This window comes from Castanea sativa, chromosome 11 (genome assembly GCF_040712315.1).
Source record: "Castanea sativa cultivar Marrone di Chiusa Pesio chromosome 11, ASM4071231v1".
Classification (NCBI taxonomy): domain Eukaryota; kingdom Viridiplantae; phylum Streptophyta; class Magnoliopsida; order Fagales; family Fagaceae; genus Castanea; species Castanea sativa.
This window is the reverse complement of record NC_134023.1, coordinates 36,997,068-37,010,549: the sequence shown is the minus strand read 5'-3', so window position 1 is coordinate 37,010,549 and position 13,482 is coordinate 36,997,068. Positions and strand designations below refer to the sequence as shown.

The following is a 13,482-nucleotide window of genomic DNA, read 5'->3' as shown; positions in this document are numbered from 1 at the left end:
CAAACTCCAAGCCATTACAATCAACCAAAGTAACACACAAGGTACTTTCCCACCCAAACTAGCCCAAGGGAACCACCTTAAATGGATTACTACCACATAACCTAATGCTCTGACTTAGATCACTTTCATTTCCTAATTCAAAAGTCTACAGAATTATAACCTATGCTCCGATACCACAGCTGTCACGCCTCAAACCCAAAAGGGTCCAAAGCATGAAAGACCGAGCCTTCAGGAGGTATTGTAGTGATTTTTTTTTTCTTTCCACTTGATAAGATAAATAAATATATTGATCTCTCCACAATATAAGTCATATTTCTATGACACACTTACAAACAATACAAACTACAAATCATGTGTCTCCAAATATACATGAAAATCCAAAGCTCCAAATAAATAAACACAAAATCACAATCCTCTCTAAGATACACAATCCTATCATGCCCAAGGCTAACAAACCTCAAGAGCCCAACCTCCAGGAGAATTATCTATGGCCTCGAATAATTTAGTAAATTGAGCACCAACAATTTATAGCACAAACTAAAAATGCATTTAAAACAGCCTCTTTGAAATTCCCATTTTTTGAGTTTCAAGATTTTGAGTGTCCTCTTGGGATGTTTTTGCTCTTATATGATAAAAGTACATGGATTGATCTTCCTATGGTAATGCCATGAATTTTGTCACCTAAAAGAATGAAGTATTTTTATTTTATTTGATGCTAGTCGGGGTTTTCCCCAAACCTATTTTCAAATGCATGTTCTCTCCAATATGGTAAACCTCACATAAACGATTTTATGGATTTTTGGAGCTTTTCATAAAGGGGGGGGGGGGTTCTTTGGGCTTTTGTCCTTATTTGTTAAACAGGCATATCAATGTTTGGTTGGTCTGAAGGTTCCATGCTCATTTTGATTGTTGGTCAGTTTAAACATGTATTCATAGTCTTTGTGTATGATTGCCTTAAAATGTTAAAAGTGAGTTTCCAACTTAGATTCAGAAACCTGTCTGCACATGACTTGTGTATAAGTATTTTTCGTACAAAATTTTGTTATTGTTGTAATATAGAAAAACTTCAATAGATGTTTTGCAAACCTTGGGTAAAGGGAAGACTTTTGAATGCAAAATTGTAAATTTTTAATGGATTCTGAAAGTCATTTTAAAGTCTTTTACAAACCTTTTGTTCGGTATAGACAGGCATTCATCTCCATGATTGATGTTAAAACTTTAGTCTTTGTTTCAAATTTGGACTCTTTGGAATAGAAGATATCACGTGGTTCATTTGGTTTTGAACTCTTAACCCCACTCTCTTGGCCTGTGGTTTAATTTGTCATTTGTGTTTGAAACTAGTTTCTATCAAAATTAATTCTCAAGGATTTCTAAATTGATTACTCACATATCACATTAAAGCCTGTAATGATTTCCTTTACACCACAAGTTGAATCTATTCCCTTTCACGTTTTGGTTTAAAACATAAGTCAAAAGGGAGGTTGTGTCTCTTTGATTTACATCCAATGCCATGAACTTTATCTCTTTGGAAAACGGTGAGCTTTTGTAAAATTTCAACTTGACCTTTTGTTTCTCATGGATATTAATTTAAGTGAGACAAGTTTTACATGATTTCATTTTTGAGTTAATCTCTAAAATTAATATCCCTGACAAGTGGATGTGGTCTAAAAATGTTCATTAAATGCATATGATTTCGGGGGCGAAATTCTTTTAAGGGGGGAAGAATGTAACACCCCAGCCTTTACAAAATAAGTGAATAAATAAATAAGCAAATAAAAAGGTTGTTTCGGAAATTATTTGAGTGGGGGCATTTTTGTAATAAGACCCAAGCCTAGCCCTAGCCTTATATGTAACCCACGTTGGCTTCCTTCTCTATTTTTCTAAAAGTGCCGCCTCCCATCACCTTTCCCTGTTTCCTCTAGTGTTCCAATTCCCCATGGCCGTAAATTCTCTCTCCCATCCTCATGTGAAGTTTATTAACTTCTGCCTCTTAAATTTCTATCTTAGCCGACTCATCGAAGGTTCTTTTCTAATCAAAATCCACCACCACGAGTTCTAGTGGCTATTTTGGTAGACCCATTTGAAAGACCATCCCTCTAAGTTTCGTTGATTCAATAGATGAGGTTAAAATCTAAGTTTTCTGTCATTTTCTTCTATGAAATCCTTTGGGCTTTGATGTTTCATGATGTTTATGATAATTACTTAGTGGGTATTTGAGGTGTTAGGACATTTAAGACTTTATTTGGAGGCTATGTATTTAATGAGGTGAATTGAATGTTATGTTTGGCAACCATGTGAGTTGGATTTCTTGAGAAATCATATGGGTCTTTGATTTATGTTGAGAATTGGATTTATTTTTGAAAGTGAGGTCCTTGCATTTTGGAAAAGATTTTGAGATATGTGAAAGTTGATGGTATTGATGATGAAATTTTTTAATTGATATGTACATTATGCTTGTTGACAAATTGCCTATATGAGTTATGCGAATGAATTTCTCGCTTTCATTGTGATGATTGTTATAGGAGGTTATGGGTTGCATTCCTAGTTGTTAATGTGTGCTAACACATGTAGCTTTAAGGTTAATCAAGTCTCAAAGCTTTAGCAATAATATTAAAATTATAGTAATTTTCTTTTGGGACTCTAAATGTGTCCCTAACAGATTTGAGTTAGCTGCGATTGGCGATTTTTAATAAATTATTGAAAAATTATTTTGAGCTGAAGTTTTGATGGTACATATTACACATATAAGAGCTTATCTCTATTTAATATCAAGTTAATCGGATAACCTTTCATGGACCAAACAAGTTTTACAAAATGGCTGGCCTGCTGTGTATTGAATCTGAAAGGGCGATGAAAACGGTGAGATTTTGTGGAATTTACTTCAAATCTTTGTTGAATGGATTGGTTTGTAAATTCATGTGCTTTCTTCGACATGTGTTTTATTTAGTTAATTCTAATAATGATTTGGTTTAATCATTTAGTGCTCTTAAGGGAAACTCATGGGATATACTACCCCTATTATGAATTTATGTGTTTTATGTTATGTTTATATGCACACATTGGTTGTAATGGAGAATTAAAATGCTTTGGTTTTGTGCTGTGGCACTATGAGTTTGTGCGCTTGTTTGGTTTCTGTTGGGGAATGGGTACTTGTCTTAGGTTAAGCAAGCTAGGCTTTAGTGCATTTGATTTGTTTTAGGAGATCCTATTCGATTTTGGAGACAAATGAGATGATAAACTTTGCGATAGGCTTTGTTATTAATAAGATTGTTCCTTATGTTTCTAAGTTTTGAGATTCTTGGTGATGGACCTAGTGACGGGATTGGTTGATTTTGTGATGCCCGATTGAGGTAAAATTGGTTGGCTTTCCGAGGTAGGTAGCTTTTTAATGGGATTTATGGAAAATAACCATGTTGCATAAATGTTGTTTTCGGGTTAGACACACTTTTGGAAACTACATATGGAGACTATATTTTCCTAAAAACTATTGTGTCGTAACCTTAATATATATATATATATATATATATATATATATATATATATATATATATGAGTATATATATGAAAGTGCATCATATTTGCTATTGCATTTGGGGAAATGCATGAATTGTTGACATGGAAAATATGAGCATCTTCTATTTAATCTTTGATAAGGAATTCATTGATTTTATGGTATATTAGAAAATTTAAAGATGCTTATCTTGTCTTGTTATTTGGAAAATTGATAGAAAATCTTTTTGACAAGAATGAAGTTGAAAACCTTACAAACTTTGTGGAAGTTAGATTATTTAAGGTTTTTCTTAAACTACCTAATTATAAACTATGTATTTGAAAGGAAATGTATACCTGTGAGCTTTATAAGGGTTTAACCCTATGCCATGTGTGATTTCCCAGTGATCACCCGATTTGGTTTTTGTAGTCTTTGTGACAATGGAATCAAATCCAGGTCAGTGCCCTTTCTTCACTTTGGATGACACGTTCTTCCCTGCTACCCATGGGACAAAGAGGTTCCTTGATTGTGTGTGAGTGAGGCTGCTGGCCAGAAGACCACATGCAAAAGAGATCCTAATTGACGTGCTCTCAATGTTGCCCATGGGGGCAGAGAAAAACCTAAGGGTATGGGTGAAGCTGTTGTCCATGGGGCGAAGAGTCTACATACCAGAGAGGACAATATCATGCCAGTTGTGAATGGGTGGATCCCCTGACCAGTCTATGAGGCAGTGTGGTTTATTTGTGATAAATTACCATATGTTAGATTTTATTGCTTTGGAATTATATTATTAGTGCTCACAGATTATAATATATAGTTTCATGGTATTATATTGAGAAACTTTGTGTTTCATTATTTAATCATTCTTGTCACATTATTATTGAAAATGATCTTGTAGTATTCAGTTAGCAATTTTCGAAACTAAAACATGTTTTGCAAACTTTTTATCATCATGAAACTTAATTTCCCCCACCCCCATTAATTATGCTACTTACTAGGCTTTAACTCATTCCACTCTCCAACAGTTTTACAAATATATTAGCTATACGTCAAGCACGGAGCTTAGTTATTGGTGGTGATTGGAGTACTATGCTAAGTGGGAGATTTGTGCTATAAATTGTTGGTGCTCAATTTACTAAATTATTCGAGGCCATAGCTAATTCTCCTGGAGGTTGGGCTCTTGAGGTTTGTTAGCCTTGGGCATCATAGGTCTACAATTTTCTGTTGAGATTGCGTATCTTAGTAAGGATCGTGATTTTGTGTTTATTTATTTGGAGCTTTGGATTTTCATGTATATTTGGAGACACATGATTTGTAGTTTGTATTGTTTGTAAGTGTGTCATACAGCTCTGACTTATATTGTGGAGAGATCAATATATTTATTTATCTTATCAAATGGAAAGAAAAGAAAAAAAAAATCACTACAATACCTCTTGAAGGCTTGGTCTTTCATGCTTTGGACCCTTTTGGGTTTGGGGCGTGACAAACATTCCTTAGAGTTAAAACAGCTTCAAGTGATTGCAAGAACGAACAAGACAGATCTATATTGCTTGGGTTTGACAGCAAGTCCACTAATCCACAATTTTAGCTTTTTAATAATTGGCTAATCTCATTAACAATCCCAGAAGGTTTGGACAAATACCAACCAAGTCTAAAACTTTTCAAAACCAACCAATTAGTCCCTATGCACAATTTGGTCCCTAAACGGCGTCAAGAACGTTAACCATTCTTGACTCTCTCTCTCTTTTGTCACTTCTCTTGCTCCTCTCTCATTTTATCTCAGACATAAAAAGAAAACCCACCATAGCCCACAGATCTACTAGTTAAGACCACAACAACCACCTTACAACCATCGGTATAAAGCTCACCACTACAAACCACAACCATAAATCAGAACTCAAAACACCGCAAACCCAAACTCACAGCCACCCAAATCAAACCACTCCAAACACCCACGGCCAAACCAAACCACACTAAACCAATTCTAGCCACCCAAACCACCCAACCATGAAGATCTAAAAGGATACCCAACAAAAACAGTATCCAAGTAGAAGAGAGATTAGGTTTGAATTCATACCCACAAAAAAATTGTTCACATACACAACACCCAAAAAACACACACACCGTTCGTAAACCCACACCTAGAAAGACCAAAAATTTAATCAAAATGCAACTTTTCTCAAATCTAAACCCATCATCAATGAGACCCCCAAACAGAAAACCACTACCACCATTTCAAAATGAAAAAAAGAAAACCAACGCATAGAGAAATACCAAATTAAACCGAGAAAACCCAACAAATACTATACCCAAACTGATCCTCAACCGTAGAGTAGAGAAACCAAGATTCAGCAAAGATCATGGTGGCTGTGGGTTATGCTGACTGGTGGCTGTGGGTCATCCTGACTGAGTGTAGGTGGTCATGGTGATTTGAGAGAGACACAAAAGAAAAGAAAAGAGAGAATGTGTTCATTTCAATCTTGGGTCTGAGAATGTGCCAAATCAATCATTTTGGCACCAAGAATATGACAACAAGAAGAACATCTATGGGTATCTGTGGGTTATGGTGGGTATTTTTTAGTCTGAGATCCATGAGAGAGTGACGACAGATAAGAGAGGAGAGGAAAAAAGAGTAAGAGAGTGTGAGTAACGTCTTTGACACCGTTTAAGGACTAAATTGTTCGCATGGACTAAATTGGATTGTTTTAAAAAAAAAAATTGGACTTGCTTGGGATTTGCCCAAACCTCAGGGGTAGTTAATGAAATTTACCCTAAATAATTCTATTTAGGCATTGCTAGTTGAAGTGATATATTTATTTACAATTATATTTGTGCATTTTGCAATCTTTTACTATTTCTTTACTCATTCAACAATATTAGTTCTTTTTTTAGTCTAACATATGTTCATTGAGTAGACGTCATTAAGATCCTTCTGGGGCATTTTGAATGAAGAATAACAATACTTTTTCATTAAGATCCTTCTCGAGGCCCAAATAAATTCAATTTTTAGTCCTTTGGTGTGCCAACAAATATGGTTGGACTTCACTCTTATATTGAAATTCTGGTCACTTTTGTTTTTTAAATTCGATAGCTATAATGGAGGAGTGAGATTTAAACCTTTGATGCTTTGAAAAAAATCAAGATATGCTAACTAGTTGTGTTACAAGGCCCTTGACATCTAATGAGCTTATTAGATGTTATTAGATCCAATGAAATTCAAATTTTGGATTACATCTGACATGAATGCGATACGTAAGACCACCGTACAAAAGCTCTTTACATTCACTACAATTTTTATATTTATATTTGAAAATTGACCTTATATACACATATAACACATATAAAAACTCAAAAATTAATACCATGAATATACTATTAACTTATTAATTTTTACTATTATCTTTTATTAGTACTTTTTTAATACACGGTCTTTTTTGTTCTTATCAACTTTAATATTTAGAAATTATGAAGAAATTATTGTACTTAAGGGCATGTTTGATAGATTGTAATATACACTGCAATGTAATAGTTATTCATATGGTTTAGTTATTCATTAGTTTGGTAGTGTTTTTATCACAGTGAACTGTCACATTTCTTTCAAATTTTAAAAATATTATTTTTAAGGAAATATAATTGTATGAGTAAGATATTTTCTAAATAAATCTTAAGTTTTATTCTAATGTTTCAACTCACAACCAAACCTACAAATAGGCTTAATTATTCCATCACAACATATTTTATTCCCTGTAATAAAGATTACAAGTCCAATTGTAATCCTCATTTAGTGTACCAAATTTGCCCTAAGTTTTGTCCAAAAATTAATATGGAGAATAACGAAGCCACAAAAAAAGTTGTGAATTGATTCACGGGGGAGAGGGAGGAGTGACAAGGAGGAGTTTTCCTTTTTTCGGAAGGGGGATTTAGGAATTTTATTTTATTGTTATGTATTTATTATGCAGGTTAAAGGAATAGTTTTTTTTTTTTTTTTTGAATACTAAGTATTTTTAACACACACACACATGGGGAGAGGGGAGAAGGTCTTGAAAAAACTTACAGTGGTGTATATCCAAAAGGGCCTAACTTTTAGATACACAACACAAGCTTTAACTCACATGGGAATAGTTATTATAGCCATTTTTAGTAAGAAAATATTTATTTCTAAGGAAAAATATTACTTGTATTAAAAACACAACCAAACAATTAAATAATTATTCCTAAGAAATAGGTATTATAGCATATAGCCTATTATAGCGTACCAAATTAATGTACCTTAAGTTTTTGAATCTTAAGCTTCAATGTCTTGCAAATTTAGTATACGGTAGCCATGATGTCTGTTGGTTCATATTGGTGGGAATGGATGCCTTAATGAATGGTTTGTGACTTAGCCTTTTGATTCTATATTTAAAATATTTTTTATTTAATTTATAGTTTTTTTTAGAACCATTTAATTTTTAGTATATATTTAATACTTGAATTTTTTATATATATACGAATAATTTTTATTAAACGTGCATCGCAGGAGCATAACATTACTTAATAGCAATAGTCAAGCTCTTTGAACTAGCCCTTCTTAAAACCAAAGAAGTTTAAAACATCATAAACACGCAACAAATCAGCACTAATTATAATTGGAGCACTAATGGGCTGATATGGTCTAGCTTGAAGAGGCTCAAGCTTTCTGCTGATCTGACAGTGGCTTGCAACAGCGTTGGCCCAGAATGTGGTCCGACTACTGATTCAAGGGTCAGGGCAGACAAGTGTCAGTCAATTGACCCAATTATCTCTTCATCATCAGCTAATTATTGAGCTGAGAAATCAGTAATTAATTCAAACTAATCAAGATTTGTCACTCTCAAAATGTTTACCACACTAGCATATGCTTTATCGAATCAATACCGAAAATCAAGCAAAATGCATATAACAGAAATGGCAGGGCGAGTAGAGTCATTGGTTGTTCTTTCATGCTTGATTGGCGGAGGTCAACGTGCCAATCTGTTATTATTTTAGCGTAAAGAGTGCTTCATGTATTGTGATTTGTTGATTCTACACAATTACTCTATTTCCTTACTATAATAACTAGATGCTTGTTGAATTGTACCTTCATCACTGAAGTAGTTGTACTTAAAGTCGTTATTCACATTTCTTGCTATTACTTGAAATACTTTTTGAACAACCGCAATTATCGCTAGTCATTGGCATCACCCTGTATATAGTCTGAAAGAGAGAACTTACATGGATTGAAAGGAATGCCACATGCAAGGGGGACTATCCCTTCGTATACTGCACGAAGAACGATAGCGACCAACATCCAGATAGACACTCTCTAGTTTCACACGTTGGCTGGGTTCCCATGTTACTTAAATTTGATCATTCAAAACCTTTATCAGCAATCAGAATCCCTCAAGAAAGAATTCTGATTCAAGTGTCAACTTTAACATGCCCAGCACGATGGGAGAAAGGGGTCCCATTCCAACCCAAGATGCACTTCACAATGGGGATGCTAATCTCGTATAAATAGGGTAAATGTGTGTTTTCTTTCTCACCAATTATCAATCACATAGAGCCATTAACAAAGAACTCTCTTCGGTTTGTAAAACAATGGCTTTAATACATGGAAAAAAACTTATCATAGTCTTCTTGTTGATTTTGGAGACTTCCACATATCAAGCCATGTCCCGCACATTACTTGAAGACTCCATTGTTGGGAGGTATAAGCAATGGATGGCTAAGTATGGACGCAACTACGAAGATGATGCAGAGAAGGAAAAGCGTTTCGAGATATTCAAGGTCAATGTTGAATACATAGACAAAGTCAACAATGAAGGGAATCGCACTTACAAGTTAAGCGTCAATGAATTTGCAGACTTAACAACTGAAGAATTCATTGCTACTCGTACTGGATACAAGATTTCCTCCCAGCCCACTTCACCCAAAACCTCATTCAGATATGAAAACCTGACTGAAATTCCAATGACTATGGATTGGAGAGAAAAAGGAGCTGTTACCCCCATCAAAAACCAAGGCCAGTGTGGTAAGAGAATAATAACGTTGTATGAAACTAAAACCTAGTTTAGCCTTATTTGCTGCATTTATTTTTGTCCTAACAAGATTTCTGTTATGATTGATTCCTATGTAGGATGTTGCTGGGCCTTTTCAGCGCAGTAGAGGGGGTCACCCAGATCAAAAATGGCAACGAAATCTCCCTTTCCGAGCAACAACTAGTGGACTGTGTGGAAGGCAGTCACGGTTGCAATGGTGGTGTCATGGATTATGCCTTTGAATATATAATACAGAACCAAGGACTAGCCACTGAGGAAAACTACCCATATCAGGCTATGGATGGAACTTGTGACCAGCAAAGGGCATCTAATATTGTAGCTCAGATAAGTTCATATGAAGACGTACCTTCCAATAATGAGGAGGCATTACTACAAGCAGTAGCCAACCACCCAGTTTCAGTTGCCATAGAAGGTTCTAGTCCTGACTTTAAGTCCTATTCCAGTGGAGTTTTCACAGGAGAATGCGGGACCAATTTAGACCATGCCGTTACTATAATCGGGTATGGAATGACTGATGATGGTACCAAGTACTGGTTAATCAAGAATTCATGGGGCACCACCTGGGGTGAGAGTGGCTACATGAGGATTCAGAGAGATACTGGAGCACCAGAAGGTGTTTGTGGCATTGCCATGAAACCTTCCTATCCAGTGGCTTAGGTACTCCAATGGTGACAGATCAAGTCATCTATAAGTATTGCTCTTTCTTTCACTATATGCACGTTAAATTTATTATAGCTGAGAAAATGCCTATTTTGCTACTTGTATCATCGAAATTGGAACCAAGTAATAAATAAGCTAGCCTAATTGCTACGTTTCCCATCAATATATAGCACGAAGCAAACGTAAGGAATGATTATAAAATCTTTCGATCGAATTCTGCACATTATGAAGAACTAAATAATCTAAAATGGGAATGATAACAATGAGATCTCAAACAAACTTTTTCAACAAAGAAACATTATAACGACATTACTACCAGTTATTTAGCTTTCTTCTAATAACTTCTAGTCTAGTCATAATCCTATTCTTAGTAGATTACAAATAAGAATTTGATGAGGGTAAGAAAGCCACGAGAAGCATAACACGTTTGCTTTTGAAATAAGTCTGAACTTTTATTAAATTAAATATGAATTATTAATGACGGCCTTAGACACTACAATGTATTAAAATATTTAAAAGGAATCCTAAGGCGGATAGGAAAACACCCGTCAAATCCTAATTTGACTAAACAACATTAAAGACACCTAAAATTATGGAAATAACAACTCTAATCCTAAAAATCTATAAATTACATACAATTACCAAAAATAATAAATTACCAAAATTAAATTGGAGATCTCATCCTACATCAAATCCCACCACTTGAAAAAAAAAAAAAAAAAACATCCTCCTCAAGTTGATAGTCAAGATCTGAAATCTTCCATGCCAAGCAAACAAATGTTGGGAATACTTGAGTCCCCATGTCTTCTTTCCTAACTTACAACTCATCAATTGAGCAAACAAATTAACTTTAGATTCTCTTTCCTTAGCCTTCATGACATTGAAAATATACACCAAATAAGGGAGAAGAACCACATCAAATCTTTCAACCCCAAAAAAATCAAAAAACTCTGGATTTTCAATCACCTGATTTGGTTTTAGCGAGATTTTGGACAATGTTCTCTACAATTTCTACCTCACAATCATTTACTTCAATGTAATTTTCACCAATTGTATTAAGAACATCCACCTTTTCCTCATAGACAAAGTTTGACAACAAATTTGGTTGTGCCTTAAGGCTACAATTTCACTTAATATCTTTTAATTAGATGTGAATTTGGGCAAACCACCATAGATTATATTTTATTCTAATATCCTTCATGCTTGCAAAATTTCTAGAGGATCAAAAATCAATAACTATATCATAAACCAAAATTTCAAATTAGAATTTTTTTTTAATCTAAAATTATTCTACAAAAATAAGTTTATGGATGGAATATTAAATGACGTTCAATTGACAAGAAATTTGGCATGTGTACTACGAATATAAACAACATGTAATCCAATGGTTAGATTTTCAAAATATGTAGTCATATTAATTTATTTTAATGGAACTTATAGCCTTAAGATACAAACAAGTTTGTACCCAAACTTTCTCCTTTCCTGATTGACTTCAAAATAATTTTCATGCAAATTATTTTCACAAAATTTTTCAACTTCTGATGGTAAAACTTGATTTTATTCAATCTCTTCAATATTTTCTTTAAAAATTGACTTAATTTTGTCGAGCCACTTTTTATTTTCTTGACACGTGAACTTGGATGTGATAATTTTGACTATGTGGTTGGCTTTTCATGTTTTGAACATATTCCTCTTCATATGAATATACAGATCTATATTTAACACTTGTATAGTCTAATATATCATAATAATCAAGAGGAAACCATAAATCAATCAACACTTTTTTCATTCTTTTCCAAGAGAAAATTGAATGCTTACCTCGATGATTTCTATCGATTTGAATGTCTTCCCATCATTTCATTGCTTCACTATCCAATTTATTAAACGCAAGCCGTACCTTTTTTTCTTCAAGAATCTTCCAAAAAATAAAATATTCCTCCAAATCAAAAAGAAAATCAAATCCATGAGACAAAGGTAATGCCAATAGAAACAAAACACTTTTTTCAAAACATGACTAGTTCAAGAAAAAAAGAAACAAAACACTATTTTTTTTTTTTTTAAGTTAGCCTCAAATCCATGAGAATCCTTGAATCCACAAGGAAAAATGGTCTGAAATCCACCAGAAAATAAAGAAAAAAGTCTAAACTTCAATTGATTTGAATTTGAATTACTATAGACGACCTTAGGGACTACAATATATTTAAATACTAAAAAGGATTCCTAGGGCGGCAAGGAAAAGGCACACTTTGGACACAAAGGGGGAGTCACCCACCTAGTTTTTGTAATGGTCTAGAAACCATATATATAGTGTCCTTTTCGATGAAGGAGCTTTGATCTTACTACCAAGATATGGGTTCAAAGTTTAGGTACATTCTTGGGAAGGTGTTAGACACCCAAGATCGCCAAACTCTAAGGTTGGTCTCCTATCATTGTGTCTTAATCTTAACCTTATTAAAAAATGACTTCAACACTTGCGTCCTAAACTCACACAAACACTAACATGCATCTAACATACAACATGGCATCTTTGATCCCAAAATAACATATCTATCCACAAAGCAAAAGAGAGTCAAACACACATAAGAAACCCTAACATTCATCTAACATGTGAAATCCCTATCATACATCTAAATAAGGCAGCAGCCCCAAATATGGCTGTGAGCATATCATCAATCACAAGATCATGTAAGGCGTATAATTGGTATTGAAAGACACAAAGCAAGGCATTCACTAAAACACCATCAAATGCATGTTCATACCTATACATGGCTTACCTTCACCTACCTTTCAGCAACACAGCACCTATGGCATCATGAATGGGCATATGAATGCGTGTTCATGTCATCAAAAGCAAGAAACAAACATAAAACCCTAATCCAAGTATGTTAAAGACAAATAAGCATAGAAGATAGAAATCAAATACATGTGGACATAAGAAAGGGATTTAAAAGAGGTAAAACGTGTGAAACAACAAACCAAACAACATGAGGAATCTGGATTAGAGTTTTTGGGCAAGTAATTGCGTAATCCTGCATATGCATGCTCATGACATGCATGTGTGGGAATTATTCAAGAACCCTAACCGAGAAACACGAAGTAGAAAATAGAGTATGAACAAAAAACCTAATTCTAACAACCAAACATGCTCTGAACATAAAAAGAACTATAAACTAACCTAAGAAAGCATGCATAAACCTAAACTACACAAAGAAACAGGATTAAAACTAAAAAGAAAGATAGAAAAGTAAAAGGAAGCAAGACTGAATACCTTAA

General features: G+C 34.2%; 1 pseudogene; it reads left to right on the top strand.

Annotated features, from left to right (window-relative positions):
• The first annotated feature begins 9,034 nt into the window (after window positions 1-9,034).
• Window positions 9,035-10,252, top strand: LOC142615306 (senescence-specific cysteine protease SAG39-like; annotated as a pseudogene).
• Window positions 10,253-13,482: the final 3,230 nt, after the last annotated feature.